Below are 8,172 nucleotides of genomic sequence, written 5' to 3'. Positions count from 1 at the left end.
AAAAGGTCGCAACTTTTCACAAAAAATAAAAACCCAACAGTTTGAATGTAATTAATACAAAAGAGCTGAACAGTCATGTCTTTTTGCCTAACACATTCAGATTCAATCCTCTATAAATAGGTCCCTCCTTAATCTTCATCCTACTCCACTTTTATTTATTTCTTGCATTTTCTCTTTTCGTATTACATCTTCAACCACTGTTATTCAAAGAGCATATTCCTTTCTTGTTAAGGTAAGTTTTTTCCTGTGTAAATCTACCAGTTGGTAGTATATGTTGTATTACGTTCAAATTCTTTTCTTTACTTTTATATTTACGTTTTTATCAATTTATGCGTGTTTTAGATATGACTGATCCTGTTTGAGATATTGCTATTCTGCGCGACACCGTGTGGGAACTTCAGCGGCAGCTTAACAACCTGAAGAGGGAGTTGGTCGCCGTGAGAGCAAGGGTGTTCAAAGAGATGCAGAGGCTGATAAGGGCCCTGTTGTTGTCAATTGATTGGCCGGCTGACAAGAATAATGATGATGATGATGATGATGATAATAATAATAATAATAATAATAATAATAATAATAATAATAATTAGAATGTGTTTTTTCTTTTAGCGTATGTATTTTAATTTTTCTATATCAGATCTATACCTAATGTATTTTATTTTTTGTTTAATGAAAAATTTATTTTTAGTCGACTTTGGCTTTTTAATTATTCAATTTTCATTCTGTCTATTTCTTGTTCTAAACATACATGTTAACATGTCGACGGTTGGAGGTAGGAGAAATTTTGAATCCAGTAGCAATAATAATTTTAGTTTATGAGTTATTTCAACATATAGACCATGTGTTGGAACAGATTGATCATCTGTTGGGTTTATGTCAAAAGATTATTCATTTATTGCGACAGATTTTTCATTTGTTGGAGGAAAATATTCCAGTTTGATGAACTGTATTGTGTTCTTCCATCTAATGTCCATCTATTATAACAAATGGGTAATTTGTTAAAAATAATTTTCTGATCTGTTGTATTTAGTTTATTTTTTGCCTTTTTTTATTGATGCACAAGTTTTTAAAAAAATATATTTTATATATAATAAATGATAACATTTACATTCACAACAATGAGTTAAATATATAAACGTCCACAACAAACAATAACTCAAGTTTTTACAATTACAACGATCATGGTGGATTACAATCTGGGCATGTAGTTCTTTTGCGGCTAGCGCTCTTACATACGGATCACTTGTTTCTTCTTGATGGAAATGATTCTCCTAATCCCCACCTCCTCTTATACGGCCTTCTTCCCCGTTTGATAGTGCTTGGATCAATATATGGAAGAGGTATTAATCTCCCCAAAAGCTTTGCATGAACAGCCCAAGATCCTTCGGGAGGCACTGGAGTAATATGCCCACTAATGCCATTTTATATTTTTCTATTAAATAATATGGAGAGGAACATCATAAATTTTAGTTACATATTTTGTACCGTATTGAGCTTGAGATGCTGTCATAGCATGTGGACAGGGTATTTTGTCCAAGTCCAAAACTCTGCACGTACAAGATCTTGTTTGAAGATCGATCGTGGCAACATAACCATGACCATTGATACTGAACTTGTAATATGCTATTTGATGAGATAATAACCTATTCCCCAGACTAATGTTCGTTGATATTATTTTTTCCACTTCTAGAACAAATGGGGTTCCTGCGTCCTTGAACTCCACACGTCTTTCGTTAAAAAAAAATGGCCATACTTCTTGTTTATTATTTCAAACAGATCCTTGATGGGAAATTCTCTTTCATCACCAAACAATGAATTCACCGATTCAGCTATGTTTGACTATACATTTTTTGCAACAGACTATACATTTTTTGCAAAGATGAAGTATCTATTGAGATAGATGTTACAGTACTAAGGAACCTTTGAAGTTGATTCCAATAGATGGGTGACATGTTGTAACAGATAATTAACTTATTGCGACAGATGACTTACCTATTGTAACAAACGACACGTCTGTTGGAATCGAGTTCAGGTTCTATTACAACAGGTCACTAATCTGTTGCAACAGATATTTACCCTATTGTAACAGACAACACATCTTTTGAAATTGATTTCAGGTTCTTTTGCAACAGGTTACTAATCTGTTGCAACAGATGGGTCATATATTATAACAGATGACCCATCTGTTTGATTCATGTTATAGCACTATAGAACCATAAACATGAATCCAACATATGAGTCTTTCGTTGCAACAAATAGCTCATCTGTCGTAACAAATGATTGATCTGTTTAAACAGAAGGCTCTTATGTTGCACTATTGTTGAAAAAACAGCACAATAGCAGTTACCCAGATGACAAATTCAACTAAAATCACAATTTGACTTATCAAAGTCTCCTATAAAGTAATGCCAAAGTGGAAAGTAATGTACGAAATAAAATTTGACCTAAGAAATTGGTCAAATATATAACAGCAGTAGTGGTAACAACAACAACAATGGTCAACAAGAAGAAGATGAAGATGCTAATGAAGTAGAAGATGATGATAATAAAGCAGAAGATGATGAATAAAGCAGCAGCAACAATGAACAACAAAAATCGCTAAGAGAGAGAAAATAACAACGGACGAGAAGAGAGAGAAACACTCCCCTTTTTCCTCTATTTCTCGTTATATTAACTAATATTTGGATCAAAGTGTAAATTTAAAAACTTGTGGGTTATTTTCAAATTTCTCCAACTTTCTTAATCCATAATAAAGTAATTGTCTCCTCCACTCAATTATTAAGACTTGAGTCACCTACACCTCATTTTCAAACTCTTGTCACTTTTAGTTCAAAGCTCCTAGTAACAATATCCCTTGAATATCTTGTGGAGGGAAATTAAATTCTTATTTTTATTAAAAAGATAAAAATAAGTATAATAATTACTTTTTATATTTATTTTCATAAATTTTTTGGTTTATATATGTTACATGCTTTTTTCAAGGCTTACTACTTTTTGTCAAATCAAAGCGCAAACTTTATCTTTCCTTTTAAGTAAATAACTATAGTAATTTTCTTAATAAAAATATGTAGAATAACTATTTTGATATAAAATGAGACCTTCAAAAATTAAGGATCTAAAGCCTAAACTTCACTAGCTTTATCCAAAGGTCGGCCTGTGTAGGATCTCTAGAATTCTTAGAAATTCATTATCTCTTTAGTTTAAAATATGGTTATCATTTGTGTTTTCTTTGCAGATTCTCATTTATAGAGTTGGACAAGTCATGCTAAACTCACTTATTGTTATTGAATCAGAACTTGAATTTTTAGTTGTTGTGAGTCTGTTAATAAAGTTTGAAATTTATTAACCAATTATTCCAATAACTAATTATATTCTAAATGGAAACATTACTTTCAATTGAAAAATAAATGGGACAATAATAGAAGTTATATACATTTTCATATCTTAATTCTAGAAAAAAAAAAAAGGAAAAAAAACTTTATTCAAAAAGAGAAAAATCTCACCAAAAAATGTTGCATAAGAGGATTATCGTTCTCATTCAACATGCAGAGGAAATATTATTTTCCAAACCTTAAATATTAGACCGTAAAGTGAAATTGATCAATCACCTATAATTTAACGTTTTCTTAATATATGTTATTATTATCTTGACTAACGCCCATATGAAGCCGCCTCAAGGCAGCATAAGAAACACATCAACAAAACACAAAAGTATTATCTTCTTTACACAACTTTACAATTATATAAATATTTAATGTGCTTATTCAAGTATTATGAGTGCTACAATCTTTTTCTAAATTGAGGAACTAGAAGTGATTTTGGTCCCTTCTTGATTTCGCTTGGTTGAATGAAAATATTTCACATTTTATTATAAAATATATGAAATTGCTATTAAAAGAATTACTAACTCTATATTGTTCAAATTCAATAGTGAAAATTGTGACGATGACCATGTAGAATCTTTAGGAAACGTGGTTGAATCCTAAGCTGAAATGTCATATAAGCAATGTGTTTGGTCGATGATAATTACCTTAACTGAAAAACAATCTTGCATTGTATTTGATTGGTAACGTCGATTAGTTTAACTGAAACTTGAATCAACAATTTGGTCGGCGAGGTCGGTTACTTTGACTGATATTGCATCAGCAATGCATTTAGTCGGCGACATCGGTCACTTTGACTGATGTTGTATCAGCAATACATTTGATCGACAATATTTATGTCGGTTACTTTAACTGATGTTGAATGAGCAAAAAAGACAAATATAATATGTATTTGGTAGATTCGATCCTTCACTTTATCATTCTAATCAATTTTAGGTATTTCTGAAGGAAATGTGGAATGTGTGACATCAAGGAGTAAATGGTACCCCCTTACCCCAATCATTTTGTCTTTGTTTAATTTGAGGCAGAATTTTGAGAAAGTAAATAAAATTTTTGAATACTATAATTTTAATGTAAATTTATATAGAATATTTCAAAATATTTTTTTTTATATGGTCTTTATGTGAAAGAGAGTTGCAAAAAAAGAATTAAACTTTTTTTTAAGAAACAAACTTTAAAGAGAGAGAGATCCAAGTGTTAATTCTGTGCGCAATTTAGGAATGAGATAATGTTGGGTGAGCTAAAATTGATTTACTCTGGTGTAGGGGTGAAAAAATTAAATCGCAAATTGAGCTAATTCGAAAAAAAAATTGACTAATAATTTGATTTGACTTGATTTGGAGTTTAAAAAAACCTGACTATACATAAATATTTAACGAGATGTAATTCATAAATTTTTCTTAAACCTTTTCATTGTTTTTAACTTTCAATATATTATATCAAGTTTAAATTTTGGAATTTGAATGATCCAATAAGCTTCATAACCCATAGATATTAGTAACTTAAATAAAGCGCAAATCAATACATGGTAACATAAATATTCAGTTAAACACTATGAATGACACTAACAATGAGTATCTATTTTTTAGCTTTGCGTAAATACATAGACCTAATTTATCTTTCTATTTAATATTTAGTCATGTAATTAATACTTACTGTACTTATTTTAGCACGATTTAATATTTTTAAATTATAATTATTTTTTTTATAACTTATTAATATGAAATATTTATTTTATACGGCTTCATTATTATTGTTGTTGAATATTTTATTGCCATCATTCATTTCATATTTTGTGTTATTTTTGAGAAACGCCTAAGATAGTTGTATCTTACAAATCTATAATCTATATCTATATCTATAATATATTAAAAGTGTGAAGACCCTTAGAAAAGTGATTTAAACTTTTTGTCCTTCATTAAAACACATTGCAATAGACAAAATCATCTTTTCGCTATTTTTTAATAATTTTAAAATTTAAAAATTCATTAAAACTTAGTTATTAAACCTTTCCTTATTTGAGTTATGTACATAAACTTTTAAATTCTTTTGAAAAAATATTTTACCAACATCAGTAAAGTTTTTCAAGAAATTTTACCAAAATTCATATATATGGACATAGTGGAAAAAAAAAATATTTTTTTAAAAAGTAAACTCGTTTCCATTTTTTTTAACTACATGTAATCTTTCCCTTTTTAAAATATGTAAAGTGTTACTATTTTATATTTTTAAATCAATTAAAATACTACCTTATATAATTATTTACTTATGTAAAGGAAGTAAAATTCCCAATATTTAGTACACTTCTAAATCAATTAAAATACTAAAATACTATCTTATATAATTCTATTTAAGTAACTTTTTGTGAACAAAGATTTAGCTCTTAATAATATAATACACATTTTTTTCCTTGTTCATTTGCTTTTTTATTTGATTTTGATTCAACTTATTTTTCTTCCTTTTGCATATAATTAGTTCTAATATTTTTTGTGTTCTTTCAGCTGAAAATTTTGATCAAAAAAAGAGAAGAACCATGCGACATTGTCAAGAAATGAAATGGATCAGATGATGATAATCAATTGCTATATTGGTTAAAAATTTAAGGTTATGCTTTCAATTATAATTCGTAGGAATTGTATACGACACTCAATTGATGATATGTATGTTCTTATTTGCTTTGGGCCTAAAGTTCTTTTCTTCTTTTTCCATGAATTGCAAGCAGAAGAAGAAAAAATAATTTTTGAAAAAGAAAGGTGAAGAAAAGAATATCATTACCATGTCCAAAGAATCACACTTACAAATTGATAATTTTTATTTTTGTGGGTTTCTTAACTTTGTTTTATATAATTTTCATTGTCATCTATATATTGTAAGTAGTCGTTGGTCTAATTTTGATTTATGTTTAATGTGATAACATATTTTATGATTGACATTTAAATTATTTGTGATAGTTAGCTAAAATTATATTTATTTAATTTTTAAAATTATTTATTAAAATATTCAAGTTAGTCCTTATTGATTTAAGTAATAACATAATTTGTAAGAGGACTTCAATGAGTAGTAAATGTATACAAAAATAAAATAAAAATTATGTGTACACATCTACATCTACAATATAAATATATTTATAATTACTTAATCTTATTTCTACTAGAAACTTAATAGTTTCTACGCAACAATTTTAAATAAATTTTGAAGATAAATTGAATTAGATTAACTTAATATTTTAAAATTATAATTATTATATTTAAAAACTATATAAAGGTATTATTAGTCACACTTTTTCTCATGTTAATATGATTAAAAAAAAGTATATTTTTAGATATTTTTTTGAGTTAACACAATTTAAATTTTAAAAATATTTGAGAAAATCAAAAAGTTCAAAAGTACCCGAGGTTGTAAAAATCAAATTTTATTAATTTTTTCTAATTTATAAATCTAAAAACTCAACACAACTAATTTGATTTGATATTTAAAAAATTGAAAATAACTTAACCATGTACACCCCTACTCTGGTGTTTACAAATTTGGTTGAAAAAGCTTCAAAATAATGAATATCCATAATTTTCTCTCGAGATAAAAAATGATCGAAGAGGCTAAATGCATCGATATGACGTCATCGTCTAGTGCACATAGCTGGATGTCGTTTGGCACAAAATTATTTACTTTTTGATTTGAAATATTTATATTGCCTAACGCCTAAATAAAGGAGTTCGAAACCAAAATATGTCCTACAACTAAAAAAAGTACCAATGTATGTCATATAAAAAAAAGCACCAAAATTGGCTTTGTGCACTTAATAAGTGTACAATACCTTTAACTTTGTAATGGAAGACATCTGGCGGTGTTAAAAAAATTAAAGTTTACATTGTGCACAATCCATTTTTTTATAGATTGTGCACTTAATAAGTGCACAATCCATTTTTTTATGAACTGTGCACTTAATAAGTGCACAATCTATTTTTTATAGGTTGTTCATTTTTTTAAAGATTGTGTACTTTTTTAGTGCACAATCCATTTATTTATAGACTGTGCACTAAAAAAGTGCACAATATATTATTTTTGATTGTGTACTTTTTTAGTGCACAATTCATTTATTTATATTGTCCATGATTGTGCACTTATTTTGGTTCTTTAATATTTTAAGTAATGAAAAAGTGATCTAAAATAGTTATATCAAAAAGAATTTTTAATAAAAATTTATATTTTGTATTATAATATAATACATGTAAATTATGATCTACAAAGTCATTAGAGGCATATGTTTAATTGGTGACCCACGTATAAGTTAAATTTCAAAATATTTTCTTAAGAACTTCATAAGCTACAAATTATTCTTCTACAAAATTTATTCTCTAAATTTATGCTTTACGAAATTAAGTCATAATTAAGTATACTTTAATCTTCAAATATTCATTAATAAGGAGTGAAGAGTAAAAATCAATTCTTGAAAAAACTTGATTTTAAATATGATCAAGCAAATTATAAGCCACTTAGAAATTGAATAGAAAAAAAATTAAAATTTTTTATATATAAAAATAAATAAATATTTTTTATGAAAAAAATATAAAACTAAAAATACTAAAAGCAAAATACTATGGAGGGACTTTGAATTAAAAGGGACAAACAAATTTGTCAATTAAGTTAGGATACTTTAAGTTTTAAGAATTAGGTAAAATAGACAAAAAAAAAAATTCAGTTTTTTTTTTTTACATATTTTTCATTCCACCAACTAAAAAGGTTGTCTCAATAACTATCGAATTTGTTCGACAATTTTGATAGTCAACTTTGA

The sequence above is a fragment of the Capsicum annuum genome, chromosome 5 (assembly GCF_002878395.1).
Source record: "Capsicum annuum cultivar UCD-10X-F1 chromosome 5, UCD10Xv1.1, whole genome shotgun sequence".
Taxonomy (NCBI): domain Eukaryota; kingdom Viridiplantae; phylum Streptophyta; class Magnoliopsida; order Solanales; family Solanaceae; genus Capsicum; species Capsicum annuum.
The sequence above is the reverse complement of the archived record's forward strand: the minus strand, read 5'-3'. Positions refer to the sequence as shown.